The sequence below is a fragment of the Sorex araneus genome, chromosome 1, assembly GCF_027595985.1.
Source record: "Sorex araneus isolate mSorAra2 chromosome 1, mSorAra2.pri, whole genome shotgun sequence".
In the NCBI taxonomy this organism is placed as follows: Eukaryota; Metazoa; Chordata; class Mammalia; order Eulipotyphla; family Soricidae; genus Sorex; species Sorex araneus.
In genome coordinates this window covers 336,610,948-336,631,527 of record NC_073302.1, presented here as the reverse complement: position 1 = coordinate 336,631,527, position 20,580 = coordinate 336,610,948, and the positions used below count along the sequence as shown (strand labels likewise).

The window sequence follows — 20,580 nt, the reverse complement described above, 5'->3', positions numbered from 1 at the left end:
CTGTACCATATTCTCATTAAATATTATTAAATATTATTGTGTGTCTACGATAGCACAGTGGGTAGGGTGTTTGCCTTGCACGTGACTGACCCAGGTTTGATTCCTCCATTCCTCTCAAAGAGCCCGGAAAGCTACCGAGAGTATCTTGCCCGCATGGTAGAGCCTGACAAGCTACCCATGGCATATCTGATATGCCAAAAACTGTAACAACAAGTCTCACAATGGAGACCTTACTGGTGCCCGCTTGAGCAAATTGATGAGCAACAGGATGACCGTGACAGTGACAGTCTATTGTCATTATCAGGAATCTATGGTGCTGGGTGGTGCTGGTAGAGACTAGCAGTCAGTTACCTTCACTTCAGCTAGGAGCATTTGTCAACAGATTCTCCAGATTGTGTTCAGTGTGTAAATCTTTGCAGTTTCAACTAAGTGTTTCTTACTGCCTCCCTTGCCAAGGTTTTCCTAGTAAATATTTGCCATTCTGGTTTGTGATTTTGTGGCCTGGAGCAGAAAACAGAGATACTTTATATGACGTCTTGGCCCTCTATCTTTCACCTGCAATTTGAGGCCCTATAATTTCCTACTACCACCACTTTTCTTTCTTCAGGATAGTTGCACAGAACTTGTCATATAGCACTCATGGCATGAAGTCCTTCAGAGCAGTCAGGGCTGCACTCACGTCGGTGAACTCCCAGCTGTGGATATAAGTGTGTGACGCATGAGGAATAGGATCATTCACACGACTAAGTTGCATGCATCTTGGAATATAGCAAATGGTGGAGCACAGTTCATGCCCCAAGATGTGATGGCAGCTAGAAAGTACTGGGCAGGATCTCTGACAGAATCCCCTTCATGCAGATTAGAGCTGGAACTAAGACTCCCTGGGAAAGCAGAGGTGGCTGGGTGTAGAGTGAGATCAGGGTAGGCCCTCTATTTGGATGGTCACTCATATAGAAGCAGGAAACAATAGGCATCTGGGAAAATAAAGGCAATCAGACAGATGAGCAGAACAATATCAGGACACCAATGTGACTTTTTCTCTTATCTATTTCACTATATTCAACATATTATTTATTATTCCTTGGGCCCTGTCTGATGTAATGTGGATGTGTGCACATTTGTGTGTGTGTGTTTGTAGGATAAAAATAGAAATATCATTTTAAACCTTAAGCCCTAAATTGCTTCAGGTAGCACATTTAAATTCTAAAAAGGAAAAAAAAGTATTATCAATGGATATATTTAATTATCTAGAACTAATTCTGATTGATACATCTGTAAATATTTCATTTTGTTTACTGTCTCTATGTCTTTCACCCCATTTGCCTTCTTACCACCATTTTCTAATTTTTCCTAACTCTCTTGTTAAAAATAACTCCACACGTGTTTTACAAATGAGCAAACCTTTGCTAAATTCTGTGAACTTGCATTCACCATAAACTTTCTTTCTTTTCTTTCTTTCTTTCTTTCTTTCTTTCTTTCTTTCTTTCTTTCTTTCTTTCTTTCTTTCTTTCTTTCTTTCTTTCTTTCTTTCTTTCTTTCTTCCTTCCTTCCTTCCTTCCTTCCTTCCTTCCTTTCTTTCTTTCTTTCTTTCTTTTCTTTCTTTCTTTCTTGTTTCTTCCTTTCTTAATTTTTTTTTTGCTTTTTGGGTCATACCCGGCAATGCTCAGGGGTTACTCCTGGCTCTGCACTCAAGAGTTACTCCTGGTGGTGCTTGGGGCCATATGGAATGCTGGGAATCAAACCCAGCTCGGCCGTGTACAAGGCAAACGTATTACCCGCTGTACCATCACTCTGGCCCCAAGTTTTTAGAAATAAAAATATTGGACCCTAACTTTCTAATGTGTTGTATATATGTGTATATGTACGCATATACATAAATTATATATCCTATGCCATTTTTCTTTGTATATGTGTAGGGATAATTAATTCTTTATTAGCATATTGTAAATATCTTTTCAGGTTTATTTTTCAATGTTTTCATTTATGTTATGTTTAAAATTATTTTTCTTTTAAGAAACCAAGGGGTTCATTGCCTTTTTAAAAGGCATTTTTATTCTACCCCTGTTCCCTCATAGCTGTTGTTGGTGGTGTTATGATGACAAGGAACTGTCTGATGCCCTTTTGAGATGCTTGCCATCAGGTTGTGATGATCATGTCCCTTTGGTTGTGGGGGACACACCTCTTGGCTTCGATATGCAAACATATGTTAGTCATGATTCTGCACAGGGGTTGCATTACACCACTGTGGTGCTTATTGTGGCACTACACACACCTGTGGTGTGACCAGAAATCAAATGGCCATCCCTGATTGGTTTGTTGTTGTTTTATTTTCAGTCTGCTTATAGACTGTGTGATTGTCTTCCAGCCATTCACTCTGAGACTGTGTTTATCATCAGAGATCAAGCACACCTCTGTAAGAAAAGGAAGATTGGGTTTTGTTTCCCGGTAGTCCTGCTACTCTGTCATTTTATGGGAGAGTGTTGTCTATTGACACTCATGGAAATTATTTGTGTTGAAAATATTTGTTTCCATGTCTATATGTGATTGTTTTTGCTATGTGATATTTCCTTTTTTGGTGTCCTTGCCAGAGCTGGATTACATTCTAAATATGTACTCAACTGCTGGGTTAGGGTTTTTTTTTTGTTTGTTTGTTTTTTTGTTTTTTGGGGGGTGGGGGGTGGGGAAGTTGACAGTAAAAATCTCTTCTCTCACTCTTATGATATTTCAGGATAGAAGACTCATGATTAGAACTTCTTTCATTCAATACTTTATAACTACTATTCAATTATTTTCTTGTTTTTAGAATTTTGATAAAGAAATATGCTATAAATCTAACACATTTCTTTATTCTATGAAATTCCCTGTGTGTTTGGTTTTCTGTAGATATTCAAGTATAAATATTATAGGTGAAATTGTTATAATAATTTATTTTGGAGAAGTAGAAATATTTTAATAGTCCTGTCTTTCATTTAAGTACAATTGTCAAAATATTTAGTAATAGGCAAGAGATATATCTGACTATTCACTAGCTGACTATTATTTATCTTCATGGATATAGCAATCATTAGAGTCTGCCTCCATTTCCTCTTGGCTAATAATCCAGTTTTTTTCTCTCTAGGTGATAATGTGCGAAGTATGTGGAAGTGATCTGTGGTAGTTCTTAGTCACCAGTTTTCCATTCCCTCTGTCATTGTTGATTAGACTTATATTTGGTTCAAGTCAGGAAAGTAAGAAGGTGAAATGTGCTGGAGAACTTCTAAAATAATTGCCAGAAAAAATAAGAGAATTAGAGAACATTTCTCTCTCACACAGACACAGACACACCTTTCTTTTCTTGTCTAGTCCTTGTTCCCTTTTTTTCTCTCTTACTACCATGGCTCCCCTCCTGATTCATAATTACTGCCCTAGTCACATGAAGAGCTGAAAACTGGGTTAACCTTTTGGCAACAGGAAAATCTCATACATATCTCCTTTTGGCAACCAGGGAAGTCTCACAGATCTACTAGCTCTAAGATGGAATTTTTGTGTCAATATAGAAATTAATTATCTATAAATTTGTCATTAAAGAACAAATGGATATCTTATATGGTTTGATCCACTCTGTCAAATTTTGTTCTCTTTATTAATTCCTCATTAAAATATGATATAATTTCTGGTATTCTTGTGCTATGAAGACTATGAAGATTATGACTTTGTCTTTCAGCTATTCATAGCTCAAATGCTGTCATGTAAACTATAAGGTTTGCAATTTTTTGCTTCATTACATAAATAAATTCAAAGAGGAAAAAGCACTTTGCTCCATTATACATCTCAAGGATACTTCTTTATATTTTATAAAAATCTGATATTGAAACATATCTCATTTTACTCAGAGATGAAATTTCCAGCCCCAGTGAGGGATAAAAGTAGTCTAGAAGGTAATATTTTTTGTAACATTTTTTACTTTGCAGATAAGATAAAGTTTAAAATAGTTTCCTAGATGGTGCTGAAAGGTGATAAAAGTGTTATATATGAAACCCTGTCAGTAACAGTACTTTAAACACCAGTGCAAAAACATTATACAAATATATACACATATATACATTTATAAAGTACCTGAGTCATAATAGGGGAATGTTACAGAAATTTAATAAGTCCAAAGCTAAGCAGAGGGATATAGAGAGTTTAAAAGTGGCACATTATGTATTTTATATCTATGTACATATATATATACATATATTTGTATTCCAAAAAACTAATCATAAATAACTGTAATTTGGTGACTAAAAATAAATTTATAAAAATAAATAATAAAATATCAGTACAGCTAAAAATTAAAAAATAAAAATATAATTGTCTTGCAAAATAATAATAAATAAAATAGTGGGTCATTAAATTTATGTGAGAGTTTATTAATACTCTACAAATGTTTTTCAAGTTTTTGTCACGTCATAAATTAGATCTGTAAGTGGGGCACGAACATATCCATATCAGATTCAGATTTGTGTAATTTTGGATATTGGGTTGATGCAATAAAACAAGCCATGCAAGTGGTTACTGAATTATGCAAAACCATAAAACTCTTGTTTTGAATGGAAGAAGTTCTGAAAATGAAAAATATAGTTGCTCCTGGAGGGTAAGTAATTTGAATTACCTGAATCATAATAGGGAAATGTTACAGAAATCAAATAACTCCAAAGCTAAGCAGTGGGGGGGTTAGAGAGTTTAAAAGTGGCACATTATGTAAAATATATCACACACATATAAATAGCTGTTAGCTTTGGAGAACTTTTTTGCAGATTACAAAATGCTTAGAAAGCAAGTACTAAATTATTGACTGCCTTGTAGAAAGGAGACAAAAACTCAGTTTTTGGTGAAACTGGAAATATTTTTGCATATAACATTGAAAAGACAAGGACTATTATGAGATGAAATGAATCCTATGAGAATTTAGCAAATGCTGTGGGGAAGTCATAAATTTCAGCTCTATTAACTGGTTTTATGAATTCTGAGGGGTTGAAAGAATTTACTCTATTATTTCAACTGTTACTGATGAAAACTATCATGAAGTTGTTCATTGCCAGGGAATTTCACCACATGGAGTTCCATATTGAAGAAAGAAGTTGAGTAATGATAAATAAAAACGTTATGTTTCTTTTTAATAGATAAGAAATTAATCACTTCTTGTCAGGAGGGTCTCCTTTTCTACCTCCAGAGAGTGAGAAAGCAATGCCAACAGACAGCAATGCAGAAACTTTCAGAAGTTCAGGACACATAAGGACCCTGAGACCACCTTAAGAACAACATTTAGAAGCCCTTTGTTCTAGTCCAGATGTTAGCCCAGGCCTATTCCATCATAAGATTTTTCAATTCTGTTTTTTTTCACTTTTTTATTGAACCACTGTGAGATAGACCCTTACAAAGCTGTTCATGATTAGATTTCAGTCATACAGTATTCCAATATTTCAATTCTTTATGAGTTTATAAATGTCACAGATGAACAGAGGGAGAATAACTCAATGTTGCACAGAAACAAATATTTCAGGTATTTACACATATCAATAGTCTATGAATAATATTTGGCCCACATTGATCTTATATGGTAGCATATAATATCAGGCCTTTATGAACTAGATCTAGAAAAAATATCTTTTAAAAACATTTTAATTTTTTAAAATTTTAGACATTATGGTTTATAATGCTATTACGGGTAGGGTTTCATGCATACAGTATTCCAATATCACACCCTGCACAAAAGGGCCCACTTCCCACCCCCCACTTTCTCCTTGCGCCCCCCTTCAACCTGCTCTCCCTTCTTCCTGTACTGTGGTAATTTCAGTTATGTAGACAACTCAGATCCTGTTTCCCTTGGATACATTATTCCCTTACTATGTTTCTTTATAACCCACATAGGAATGAGATCACTGAAAAACTCCTATCTGCTTCCTTTTCTCTATATGCTTTTTCTCTGATTTATCCTATTAATATCTGCCCTATTAATATTTTAATGTTTCTCTTACTGTTTCACACAAACATCCTTGTATGTTTAACTTTGTATATTGAGTACACTTGGCATCACAGTCTCAGAGGATCCAGCCTACTCTCTCCCCTAAGGAATCCTCAGATTCTCTTGCTCAGACATTCATAATGGGGGTGATATTAATGCCAAACAGATAAAAATTGATTCTTAAGTGCACAAAAAACATTGATAGTGCAATTTCTTACTGGTCACAATATATAAAGAGATATGATATAGCTTTGGTATAAAAGTTTAATGTAGAGTAGAAAATTAATCAAAAAGGTCTTATTAAAAAACTCTCTGAGGGTCTAGGAAGAAGAGGGCTAGGAATAAGAAGAAAGAACAAAAACCTACTTCTGGAAAACACTTTTAAAGGTTAGAAATAATTTTTGATGAATCACTCTGTTATAAGGAGTATTTTCAGCTTCTATTTCAAGAATACCTTTGTGAATACAGCCGAGGAGTCTGTATTCCTTCCAATTGTAGGGGACCATATGGAATGCCAGGAATCAAACCCAGGTCTGCCATGTGAAAAGTAGGTGCCCTCCCCACTGTGCTATTGCTTCAGCTCCAAAAGCCTGACTTCTTACCTTCTTAACTTATTATTATATTTTTTGAAACCCTATCCATATATCACCATCCACCTACTAGATTTTCAAATTGAGCATTTTTTGTTTCTACCCCTTCCCTCTAGTCTATTATCAGCATAACACCTAAAGATATACTTCCAAAACAATTTTGGCCATTCTGGCGACGGCAGCATCATCCACATGGCAGGAGCCATCTTCTAAGACTCCTAACCCAGAGGTATACGATTTTTACACTTGGGGCTCGTAGGGACTCATGGGAAGTGGGTGTAACTGGCACACCTTCGGCCCAGATAAATTTGGAGCTGCTGAGAGTGAAACGGACCCTCTGCGCCTAAAGACTTTGATTCCAGAGACTTCTTACAGCAATGCACTGGGACTGTGAGCTGGGCTATGCAATTTCTGTCAGAATTTTCCCTGGACTTTATACAGAAATCCAAAACCGCGCGGACGCTACCATGTCTGTGCGATTTAACATCTATAATTGTCAGCAATGTGAAACAGTTCCTTTTTAACAGGTCTGACTTGGGGGGGGGGAAACTCCAAGTAATAACAGTGAGTTTTTGTTGAAATACTGAAGGTTATTAAAGTAGCAGCCATTTCTCTGGACTGTGAACTAAGCAACAGCCCACGCCAGCCGAGAAGAGGAAATATCCCTCTTTCCCGGTTGTTTCCCATTTTCAGGGAGAAACGCGATGTGGCGTCCACCATACTATGATGTGCGGGAAGGGGGATGAGGGAAATAAAAAAAAAAAAGGAAAAGGAAAAAGGAAAAAAAAAGAGTTATGTACTTGGAGCAGTGGGGCTACATATCTCTTCATTCTCAGCAATGGAAAACTAATTATCAAATGCTTCCTTGGTAGTAGGGCTGTCTTTCTTGGGAGGAAACTCCAACAACAATAGTGAGTTTTGTGTTGAAATATGGAACGTAATCAAGGTAAAGAGAAAATGAAGTGAAGTTCATCAGTTATACAGTTGGGGGTGGGGGACGGGGGGGTACTGGGGTTTTTGGTGGTGGAATATGGGCACTGGTGAAGGGATGGGTGTTTGAATATTGTATAACAGAGACATAAACCTGAGAACTTTGTAACTTTCCACATGGTTATTCAATAAAAATCAACATGATTTCTATGATTATTGAAAATATTTGCCATTAAAAACCAGATTACAGTACTGGTTCATAAGTATGCTGCTAAATTAAACCTTTACCTTATCTCTTGCTACTCTCCAATTCACTCATTCCAGCTTCATTCCTCTTCCTCCTCCTGGACAATCCATGCATGTCTTGACACAAAGACCTTTGTGCTTTCTTCTTTATTATTTTAGATAATCCCTGTCTGGTCCAATGTAAGTTTTTCATGAATATCCTCTTCTACAAATATTTGTCCTGCCCTATCTATACATCACCTACTGTTAATTTTTCATTGTAGCCATTGCCATAAAACATTTTCTAATTTTCGAATTTTTGTGTCTATTATGTTGTCACTCCATTAGAAAATAAGTTGCATGGTGGCAGATATTTTGCTTTATATGGAATTATTAACAGTTAGTGCTTGACCTATGGTTGATTACTAATAAATGTGAATAATATTATCAATAAGTAAATTAATAATTTTATTTAAGATAATAAAATATTAATCAAAATTGTATATCTTAAAAGAATGATTTTTTTCTCCACACTTGCTGGTCTCTTAGATATCTTAGAAACCCAGGAGTCATGCTTTATTTCTTCAGGGAAAGCATGATTTCCTGCCTTCCATTTAATACCTATGCTACATTTTCCTCTTGATTTTTTAATGTGAAACCTCTAATTTCATCCAAGAAAAAAAATTACTTGGGTAAATAATACTATATGGGAATCATGTAGTGAAGGTAACTCTCCTTGCTGATGCCTAGAGATTGTTCTCCCCAGTTGCTATTATAAGTTCCTCAGAGTGAAATGAGATTGACTCAATCACAGGATTCTCCATCTGATAAACTTAAAAAACAATAGTTCATACGTATTACCATGGATTCACTCAGTGATTTTGTGTATAACATGGAAATAATTTTACTTAAATAAATGAGGATTTTCTAAAAGTCATCAAGAGTTTGAATACAGTCTTGTAAGTCTTCTAACTCTGAAATGAAAAGAATAATTTTAAACAATTGAAAAACAATACCTTGATTACCAGCTGTTCATATTTCAGTAAGAGTAAAGAATAAATGGCTATCAGTATAGAAAGTTCTATGATTTTTGCCTGATAACCATGTGGAATGGTTGTCAGGAGACTATTGTATTCAGCTATTGTATTTCATTCAAGAGTCATTAAAAAGAATGGCCACAACTAGTACTTTTTTTTTTTTGCTTTTTGGGGCCACACCTGGCGATGCTCAGGGGTTACTCCTGGCTCATGCACTCAGGATTACTCCTGGTGGTGCTCAGGGGACCACATGGGATGCTTGGAATCGAACATGGGTCAGCTGTATGCAAGGCAAATGCCCTACCCACTGTGCTATTGCTCCAGCCCTCACAACTAGTACTTTTTGTTTTGTTTGTTGCAACAAAAAGGTCTGTTCAATGCCAACTCACTTAATCCATAGGATATCTGAAGACTGACTAAGTGCCTCCTACTGAAGTTGGGTCAACTCAACCTTGCCTGGTGTCAGATTACCTGAAGAGAGAGAGTAAAAATTTTTAATAACAATTATACTCTTTCCTGCCCTTCTAATTTGTGAGCTCTAGGTAGGCATAGAGTTTCCTACAACATACAGAATAATAAAATTAGTCTTAGACATTGTTGAATATAAAAGTATATGGATTTTCTAAGATTATAATGACCTTTATCATCCAATATTAAACTACTTACCTTTTGGTGTTAGGGTACTTTCTATTTTATACGTTTATATTTTTAGAATGTTCCAAATTTTCCACTTATAAATTATGCCACTAATAAATTGATTGTTCCCTAATTAAAGGAATAGTAATTATAAGTTTATGCATGTACTTACCTAAATAAATTCAGGTAAGTCAATACCATCTTTATTAGCAAAAAAAGCATACACTAAACATTTACTTGAAATTTACTGTTTTAAATGATAAGAAGATTGTTAGACAAGGAAGAAGAATTATTTAGATATAATCAAAATTATTGTTTCTCAATGGTTCCTGGGACATCAAGAATGTTTCAAGAAGATACAGGCAAAAATTGAATAAAAGGGCCAATAGCATGAGACTAGGGAGGAAAACAGTAAGACAGGGGGACCATGTGAAGGAAACAAGTTTGGAAATATTGCGGTTAGGAAAAGACTAAAAAACACTGATTAGTTCATGTTTAATATAGTGTCTAATACATAGTAAAAGTAGCCAAAAGATGTCCTGAGCTAAAAGTAATAGAAAACCCAATTAGCTCTAGCTTAAACAATTGGAAGATGTACTCAGTAGCATAGTTGGGAAAGTGAGCCAGAAATTCCATCACCTTTTTCCCGGGATTACATTATTTCATCTACTTGCTTCATCTTCAGATACCTCCTTTCTAATACAGGTAACAGATACCTGGCTTTACATTCTCTCTCCTCATCATGAGCGACCACTGCACCAGTAAAAGTTCTTGTCATACTCAGGAAGTTCCTTTTCCAGAACCTGCCTGTGCCCCCACACATGCTGTATATGTCTAAATATTTACATCTTATCCACATTTCTTTTCTCAAAGCAATCTCCTGGACTAGAGAAATCTGTTCTAAGTTTGACTAATATTCTTAAAAATAATTATTGTGTCATTTTAGGAGATTGAATATTTGAATATTTTGAAATTTTTGAATACTTTGCAGGAGCATGGTAATCTTTGGAGCTAAGAGGTTGGGGCAATGATCCCAAAATCTCTTCAAATAAGAGAGACCTAAAAAAAATAGAATTCCATTTTAAAGAGCTCTGAAGATTAGATCTCTAAACAATAGCAAAAGTTTATGTTACCTTGATTTCTTTGTATTCTTTTACATCAAAAAGTGATGCTAAAGAATGAAACCCTTTTGTTGAAGTCAATCTGCATGATTGTTGTCTTTAAATTTTTGGCCAAAGGAATGTTGCTTCATAGTTGGAAGCCTGTCTCATGTGCCCCAGCACATGAAGGCAGCTGGAATATAGAAGGGATCACTAAGTCAATGATGGTTGGAGGGATTTTTCAGGATGGAAGATGTGTACTGAAAGTAGATAAAGGTCCAAACATGATAGCCTCTCATTATCTGTATTGCAAACCATAATGCCTAAAAATAGAGAAAGAGTATGGGGAAATTGTCTACCATAGAGGCAGGGGGAGGGTTGGGATGGGGAGGGATGCTGGGGACATTGGTGGTGGAAGATGCGCACTTGATCATTGTATGACTGAAACTCAAACATGAAAGTTTTGTAACTGTAACACACAGTGACACAATAAAAAAATTTTAAAAAATGTTTGACCAAATAATTTTTGACCCAATATTCATTTTTGAAATAAAAATTATTGACCAAATAATTGACCTTAGTATATTTTCCCTGCTCTTCTCACTCATCACTTATTTCAGGATATGAGTTTTAAATGATATATTTGTGCTTCAAAAAGTGCTTTAAAACAGTGTTTGGGGGGGACTATAGAGCTAGTTCAGCTAATGTGAATATCTGCATTCAAATCCTCAGCACTGCCTAATTCTCCATGAGCACTGCCAGGATTACTCTCTCAGCATAGATCTAGGAGTAAGTCCTGAGCCCAATCATGTGTGACTGAAATATTAAAAATATAATACAGTACAGTTAAAATAGGGCCTGAGAAAAAGTATGGCAGGTAAGGGTTTAGAGTGATTTTCAATCAGGGGCTGCATAGCCCCTGGAAAGATCTTAGGATATTCTAAGGGCCAAGGATGAAAATCACTTAGAGGGGCTGGGGTGATAGCACAGCGGGTAGGTCATTTTCCTTGCACAAGGTTAACCTGGGTTGATTCTCAGCATCTCATATGGTCCCCTGAGCACTGCCAGGAGTAATTCCTGAGTGCATGAGCCAGGAGGAACCCCTGTGCATCACCAGGTGTGACCAAAAAAGCAAAAAAAAATCACTTAGATTGGGGTCATGACATAAAATTAGGAGGGTAATTAACGTGATGGGAGGCCACCAGAAGTAAACACAATAGGACAGTGTAAAGGTCAGAAAAAGATTGAAAGGCTGAAACTGGAGACACTATGCTGAAAAGACTTTAAAATGTTAATTTTGGTGAATAAAGATTGATAGGGTGGTTTTCATTTACAGGATGCTACAGTTGTGTCCTAGTTTCAGACACAAAAGATACTTATATTCACAGGAAGATTTTTAAAAAGTCAGTTATTGGGCTGGAGTGATAGCACAGTGGGTAGGGTGTTTGCCTTGCACACGGCCGACCCAGGTTTAATTCCCAGCATCCCGGATGGTCCCCTGAGCATTGTCAGGAGTAATTCCTGAGTGCAAAACCAGGAGTAACACTGAGAATCACAGATGTGAGCCAAAATGCAAAAAAAAAAAAAAAATCAGTAATGACAACTGGACTCAAGTTCCTCCTTGAACGGCAAACTTGGTGCATATGCTTCTGTGTATACTGCATGTTAGCACACTTTAGGAGAGAAAACCTTATTTTCTCTCTAAGATGTTGCCCTTAGAAAATATGGGATGTCTTAATCTCAGCTAAGTGATTCTTTGCAGCAGGTTTTCTAAACTTCAAGACCAACAGTATTTTTGAAAAGATAATTTTGGAAGTAGGGTGGGATGCAGAAGCTACCCAGTATTGCTAATTTCTAAGAGAGAGAGAGAGAGAGAGAGAGAGAGAGAGAGAGAGAGAAGAAAGAAAGAAAGAAAGAAAGAAAGAAAGAAAGAAAGAAAGAAAGAAAGAAAGAAAGAAAGAAAGAAAGAAAGAAAGAAAGAAAGAAAGAAAGAAAGAAAGAAAGAAAGAAAGAAAGAAGAGAGAGAGAGAAAGAAAGAGAGAAAGGAAGGCAGGCAGGAAGGCAGGAAGGAAGGAAGGAAGGAAGGAAGGAAGGAAGGAAGGAAGGAAGGAAGGAAGGAAGGAAGGAAGGAAGGAAGGAAGGAAGGAAGGAAGGAAGAAAGGAAGGAAGAAAGGAAGGAAGGAAGGAAGGGAGAAAGAGGAAGGGAGAAAGAGGAAGAGAGAAAAAAGAAAAGAAAAAGAAACATCCTAAAGATTCTGTATTTTCATTTTGTTTATTTTGCAAATAGTTTGAGGAAAACAAAGGTAACAAACACTACTCACTATCTGTTTTCTTGTGTTTATTACTCATCCAAGATGAACCAATAATATTCCAATGTGTGAGAATGGTGCCCAAGGCCATTGAATATGACTTTAAATTAAGCTTTAAAAATATTCTCAGCAACATGTTTAATTAACTAGGATACTTGGTTTATATTAAATCCACATCAAACTAATATTAAAAACATATATATTGAAGTTTAGCAGCTTCAGGGGGGCTCAGGATCTGATTGTGGTGTTATTCATTTTCAGTGTGCAGGTTCATTGAATCTTCCCAAATTGAGCATTGGGGACTGGAACATTACCACTGATTTGGAAAGCAAAGTGGGGATAATTAAATTCTTGTGTAATGATGTTTATATTTCTAAGCAGTGTTTATAATGAGCTATAAAAAGAGGGACCTTTTCTGATTTCACTACTCTCCATTCTACCTCAAAATATTTATGGTTTTACTTTATTTTGCAAATTCAGGACAACTACAGTGATGGAATAACTTGTCAGCACACCTTTTCTAATTGTAGGAGGAAATTTTCCTCCTCTTATAAACTTCACTAAGACCATCCTTAGTTTAACCTGAACTTGGAGGATTCAAAATACAGTATGATCTGAATGAGGGAGGCATTTCACAGTGGATTTGTAAGGCTGCCAGGGCAAAGAAAATAAATGGCAAAAGGAAGTTTACCCTAAAACTCTGTATAATAAATATGATAGAACTTTATATGTATATAAAGTCTTTCGGCATAAACTCCGTAACAGTGGAATTCTTTAATATTGTGCTTAACTATATAACTTTAACATTTTTTACTCATTTCACATGTATATTGTACTCAGTTGTACTTTAGTAGTTTCTTGCATGGTTTATCTACTTGAAAATATCATAATATTCCAAATGATGTTCCCTTGTCAGGAATTTTGCACCCTGAGAATATTCATGCATTGTCGTACTAAGCAACAATGTATCTTTTATCCTGTGCTGGGTTCTTCCTTTCATACCCATGCTGGTTGATCAAACAATGTCATGTCCTATGTCCACATGTCTGAACTTAATAATGCCAAAATACTTTGATTGGGAAAAGGCATGGCACTAACCTCCACCCACTTCCACCTGCCTTCCTCTCCAACTTCACTGAGGATTATCCTAAACCTGGAATTTTGCTACAAGTCTGACAAACTACAGTTACTCTCTTAGAAGACAACAGTGATTGTGCATTTTCTTCTTAATTATAAGGACATAGCATTTTTATGTCAATAAACTTCTATAAATCACAGGATCTACCTGAATTTTATTTTTTGCATCATATTACTACTGATTAGTAGAGCAGTGTTTGATTGAACTCAGCTGTCTCTGAATGGGATAAATGCGCTCTATGTTCAGTTTTCACAGCTAAATAAAAATAATGTAAATCTATTTGTGCTTTTCTTTCCAGTCAGAAGAAGGGGATCTGGATGGACTTAGTCATTTTAATTTTCTTTTAAAACATAGAATTACTGGGGCTGGAGCAATAGCAGAGTGGGTAGGGCATTTGCCTTGCACGCGGCCGACCCAGGTTCGATTCCCAGCATTCCATATGGTCCCCCAAGCACCGCCAGGAGTAATTCCTGAGTGCATGAGCCAGGAGTAACTCCTGTGCATCGCCCCTTGTGACCTAAACCCCCCCAAAAAACCCATAGAATTATTCAATAGTTTGGATTCTATGTATCAGACTTAAGAGTAATATCAGAAAGGTAAATAAGGGGAAAAATAGGAGAATACTAAAATAGCTAATAAAAAAAAGGTATTGCTAATTCTACATCACTAGAAACAAATATGCAGATTCTTAGAGACATCTATGCTGTAGCAATGTAGCACTGTCCTCCCGTTTATCGATTTGCTCGAGCAGGCACCAGTAACTTCTCCATTGTGAGACTTGTTACTGTTTTTGGCATATCAAATATGCCACGGGGAGCTTGTCAGGCTTGCTGTGCAGGTGGGATACTTTCAGTAGCTTGCCAGGCTCTCCAAGAGGGATAGAGGAATTGAACCCTGGTTGGCAATTGTGCAAGGCAAATGCCCAACCTGCTGTGCTATCACTCCAGTTTGTATTTAAGAAGATATTCCTTAAATATCCAACTTCCACTTCTGAGAAGATGAATGCACTCTGTTGCATTGCTGTAAGTGCAACTAAAATCCTTGCTTATATAACAAAAAAAATAGAAGACTGAAAATCAAGAGGCAAAGAAAAAAAAAGAAAACCAGTGAGATTTTTGGACCTAGTTAGTGAATTTGGGGGATTCTCCTTTGATTTACCTACTTGATAGGTAACAAAACACAGCAACTGGAATCATTAGTTGGCACAAACTCAAATACTCAAAGCAAAGGAAGGCTAACCTCTCTAATCAAATCACAGGAAATTGACAAGCTAGCAAGACACAGCACTTGGTTAAGATGGTTACACTACTCTTCCCAAATACCACAGAAAACAAAGTTGCAACCGCCTACTGTCATGCCAGAAAAGACCAAGTGGAGAGTTTAAATTTCTACCCGTCACAAACTGTCAGTAAGCGTTGAGTTAGAAAGGCCACACTGGAAGATAAGACCTTGATCCCCACTAGATGAGACTGAGTCCCACCACTCTGGTAATCCAGATGAGATCATGCCTAGAGCCTGGGTACCCACTTCTACAAGCCAATCACAGATGACCCTTAATTTTTCTCTCAGGTGCTGTCAGAGGGGCCTAGAGAGGACAGGTTCTCAGTAGCACTGAGTGGTCATGAGGCCACATTTCCTCAGAGTCTCAGCCAGCCATGGGAACAGCAGGAATGAGACATAATACTCGACAACAGCTACCAGACCAACCCACAATAATAAGTACCCTTTCCTTTTTTCTCTCTTTTGGCCACACCTGGCAGTTCTGAGGGCCGACTCCTGACTCTGCACTCCGGGATCACTCCTGGAAGGGTTTGGAGGGCCCTAGGAATCTAACGAGACATCGATACACTTATTTTAATGTTTTATATTAATTGAGACTCACTTTTATGTGTTTTTACTATAATTTGGATAAAAAATTAAATAATAATTTTATTAAGTAAACATATTTGTACTCCAAACCTCTATTTGTTTGCTGAAAATCTCAGCAGACTATGATATCCTCAATATTTATGTCCCAAACTTGTGTTTTCATGATTTTAGCAAACAGTAGTAGACACCTAGGTATAAGTGGAAAGTAAAAGAAAAAAGATTACTTGGGGTGGTACAAGGTTGTATACAGAACAATAACAGCCCATGGGGTAGCTCAAGGACTGCCCTGGAGGCATTTCTATTTTGTGATCTGTCTTCTCAATCATAAAAAAAAATTAATAAAAATTAAAAACAGGGTGAGAGAGGAAGTTCCATGACTAAGGCCTTGTAACACAACCCACCTGGGTTTGATCCCCAACACCACATTCTGCTCTCTTAACACTGCCAGAAGTGACCACTGAGGACAGAACCAGGAAACATTCCTGAGCACAGCTAGGTGTGGCCCAAAACCAAAAATTAAAATGCAATGAAAACAATGACAACCTCCAGAAGAACAAAATTTTGATGAAATGGGCAGGAGTGAACAGCAAGTTCTGTAGAGTCCTGGCAGGATTTCACGTACAATGAACGGTCATTTTTACACTGTCTGGAAGAGATAATTCTCCTGTTGTATTCTTATGGTAGCAGAGTTTCCAGTTTTGCCCTCTCTCTGGAAGGAAATTTGAGAACACAAAGAACATTATTGTGTATATGACACTACAAAATATATCTTTTCCTCTCTTCTCCTTTTTAACTAATCTCCTAGGTATGTAGATCAAGAGGCTCACACACAAGTAAACACAGAGATAGAGAAAGTAGCCATCAGGGATGTGGAGGATGGAGGATAGTTAAGACAGAGGAGCATCCATTATGACAACACTAGTTGGAAATGATCCCTCTGGATAAGAACTGACTGTTGAAAGCAGGCAACAGGATATCCATGATAACTTTTTAGCATCTGTATTGCAAACCATAATACCTAAAATGAGAGCGAGAAAGAGAAAGAGAGTGGGAGAAGAGAGGTGCCTGCTCATAGAGGCAGGCTGGGGTGGGAGGCGGCTTGAAGGGGTGGGAGGGAAACTAGGGACGTTTCCCTAGTTTCATTCATTCAGGGATTTGACGAAGAAATCTGACCATCTAGTTGGTGGGTGGCCATGAGGTCTTCTGACGTCCCGTGGAATCCAGTCAGTAACAGCACTAGTCTAGCAGTTGTTTCTAAATCACATTACATGACCGGCCCATTTGATTTTTGATGCCTTGGCGAACGAGACAGCATCCCTGATTCTTGACCATTGACAGAGGTCAGAACTCCGGATTCCTCCTCTCACTTGAGTGAGACGTGATACTCCTACCATAGCTCTTTTATTCCTCTTTGGGATACTCTAATAGCGTTCTCATCCTGTTTGCATAGGGCCCAGGTCTCTGAGGCATATGTTAATGGAGGAAGAACGGTGGAATCGAAAAGATATGCCTGTGGTTGGAGGTTCTTCTTTCTCTTAACCACTTCTTCGACACTCTCGAAGGCATTCCATGCTACTCTCTTCCTCCTGCGCAGTTCTGGCATCAATTCGTTCCTTATGTTGATTTCTTGAACCAGGTACACATGGCTGCTGCATTCGAAGATGTTCGTTCCATTGAGAGCAAATGGAGCTTCAGAGACCAGTTCGTTTTTCATGAGCATCGTCTTGTTGAGATTCAACTGCAATCCAAACTTTCCACACTCGTGGTTGAAGTTGGCCAGCATTTGTGCCACTTGGCTAATGTTTTGTGTTATGAGAACAATGTCATTAGTGAAGCAGAGGTGGTGTAATTGCTGACCATCTACCTTCACTCCCATTCCTTCCCATTCCAGTCGTCCCATGATGTTCTCGAAGGCAGCACTGAAGAGTTTCGGTGAAATGATATCACCCTACCACACCCCTCTCTTTACATCAATGATCACTTCCTTGTAGAATGGTGAGATCCTGGTGGTGAATCCACAATACAGATCATGGAGGATTTTGATATACTGAGTTCGAATGCCCTGTTTGGCTAGGGCTTCGATGACCACCTAAATCTCAACAGAATCAAAGGCCTTCTTTAAGTCAATGAACATTAGACAGAGTGGCATCTTGAACTCTCTCGAAACTTCAATGAGTTTGGTCACTGTGTGGATATGGTCTATCGTGCTGAATCCCCTTTGGAACCCGGCTTGCTCGCATTGTTGTCCTTCGTCTAATGTTCTGCCTATTCTATTCAGCATGACAGGAGTGAACAACTTGTAGACAACAGACAGCAGGCAGATTGGGCAATTGTTGCCAATGTCGTGGATGTCTCCCTTTTTGTACAACAGAATGGTCCTACTGGTTTTCCACTGAGTAGGACCAGTGGAACCTTGTATTCAGACAGATAGCGTGTGAAGAGTTGAGCCAGTCTATTGATGAGTACTGGTGGCAGATTCTTCATGTGTTCGAGTCTGACCTTGTTCAGACCAGGTGCTGTATGCATCTTTACCATCAAAATGGCGTGTCGGATTTCAGAAGGGAGGACGTTGGGAACAACATATCCATCTTGCAGAATTTGGTATGTGGGCAGGTGGACATGGCTGTCAAAGAGATCCGAGTAGAAGTCGTGAATAATCCTCTCTATTGCCTTTCTGGAAGATGTGATAGATCCATCGGGACATCGGAGGGCAGTCGTCTTGGTCTTGTAGTTGGCAAAGGATAGCGAGCGTTGCGAATACTTTTCCCGGCTTCCGCTGCACTGGCCAACATTGCTGCTCTTCTCTCTTTAAGGTCTTCCTTTATCACATCTCTGCACAGCTGTGTGAGCTTGGATGTTAGCTTGTGGTTGCCTGAGGCTCCTGCCAAACCACATTGGTGAATGAGCTCGAGAATTTCCAAAGACAGGCGTCTGTTTGTGGCTTTCTCACTCTCGGCATTCTTCTCACAGTCATGGAGGTGCTGAACCAGTCGATCGTATTCCTCGTCGATGTTGTCAAGGACAGCATCTTCCCACGTTGCTGCAATAGTGCTAAAGAGCTCCCAGTTGGTGGTCATTCTGGGAGTTGCCTTCTTAGACTTAAAGTTTGTCGACTTTTCTCTCCGCTCTGTGAAGCAGAATTTTGCATGAAGGAGACGGTGGTCCGATCCCATTTGAAATTTTGGGATAACAGTTACATTGGTGAGGCAAAACCTTCGATTGAATATGATGTGGTCAATTTCATTGTGGAATTATCCACCGGGAGACTCCCATGTCCAGCGTTTAGATTCGGCCTTCTGGAACTGTGAGTTACCATGGATGGTCTTGGTCATCATGATGAATTCAGAGAGTCTCTCACCTTGATCGTTCTATTCTAGGCCATGGATCCCAATGTGGAGCTCTTCTGATGACCTTCTCAGACCTATCTTCGCATTAAAATCACCAACAATGATCTTGTAGAAGGTGTGGTCTTCTTTATAGAATGTCTCCAGTTCCATGTCGAACCTCTCAATTTCTTCTTCATCGTAGTTGGAAGTTGGTGCATAGACAACGAAGATAGAAACTGCAGCCAGTGAGCCAAATCTTTTCAGGCATAATCATCCGATTTGGGTTGTTAGGCATTCGAATGAATCAATGTTCATGGCCAAGCTCATGTTGACAAGGACACCAACGCCACCGACGCCTCTGTTGTTGCATGTTCCAAGGAGCAATTCTTCTCCAGTGTCGAAAATGGCGTGATGTGATTGATGTCTTCTCGTTTCTGTCAGACCATTAATGTCGTACTTGATCTTCTGTGCTTGCACTATCAGGTCCTCGATGGATGCTTCTTTTGCCAGCGTACGTACTTCAAAAGTACAGACGATCATTTTAGTCTTTCTTCGTTTGGGCAATCTAGTTTGTTCCCGAGATTTTTTTAGCCTCTCCTTGCTCATCTTTCTTAATGCTGCCGTATTGGAGGCTCTTTTGGTGACAGGTAAATGAGGCCAATTGTTTTTACTGTTGTTGGCATATCGAATATGCCACGGGTAACTTGCTAGGTTCTGCTGTGTGGGTGGGATACTCTTGGTGGCTTGCCAGGCCCTCCAAGAGGGATGGAGGTTTTTAGGGCGGCCTCCAATCACCCTTAGAGTTGTTACCATGGTTCACACCAAATTTAAAGCTATCAATTATGGTGCGAGAATAATGGGTATTTAGTGTCTTATGGTGTGTCTCGAGGCCACTGCCTCGCTCCAGGCCACTCTCCGGACACTTGGGCCAAACCTCACGCATGAGTGAAGCCCGCAAAACCAGGTAAGCAGAACTTTGCAACATTGAACTCTAGGTTCAAGGAGACCTGGAAACAAGATCCTCTGTCTGCCTCCTCCAATCTCAGCATCTGAGGGAGGGGTCAAACCCAGACGCCCCACCCTACCCAAGCCAGATAAATATCTCACTGGCTGACCCCCACTACATCCACTACCTAGCCACCACCACACTCTAGGCCGCACGACACACCATAAGACATAATTGTGTATGCCATTTTAGTAATTTTCATAGTAATTATAAAGTCAATTAAAAAAATAAAATATTTTATATAGTAAAATAACTTTAGCCTGAATTTGTCAGATCAGTATTCTTCAATACCTCATACTTTTTCCACCATTCAGGCTTCTAGGCCTTTACCTATGCCATTCTGCCTGTAATGTTCTTTCCTTTCCAGGTGTTTGTTGAACTTAGACTTTTCTCACTCATCTCATTCAATCCTTGTTAGAAACCCAAAG

At 38.3% G+C, this 20,580-nt stretch overlaps 1 protein-coding gene across 1 annotated transcript in view; it reads right to left on the bottom strand.

Annotated features, from left to right (window-relative positions):
- The window catches only part of ZMAT4 (zinc finger matrin-type 4), a 529,730-nt gene that overhangs the window by 13,368 nt on the left and 495,782 nt on the right, over positions 1–20,580 (bottom strand). The gene's annotated exons all lie outside the window — the stretch shown is intronic.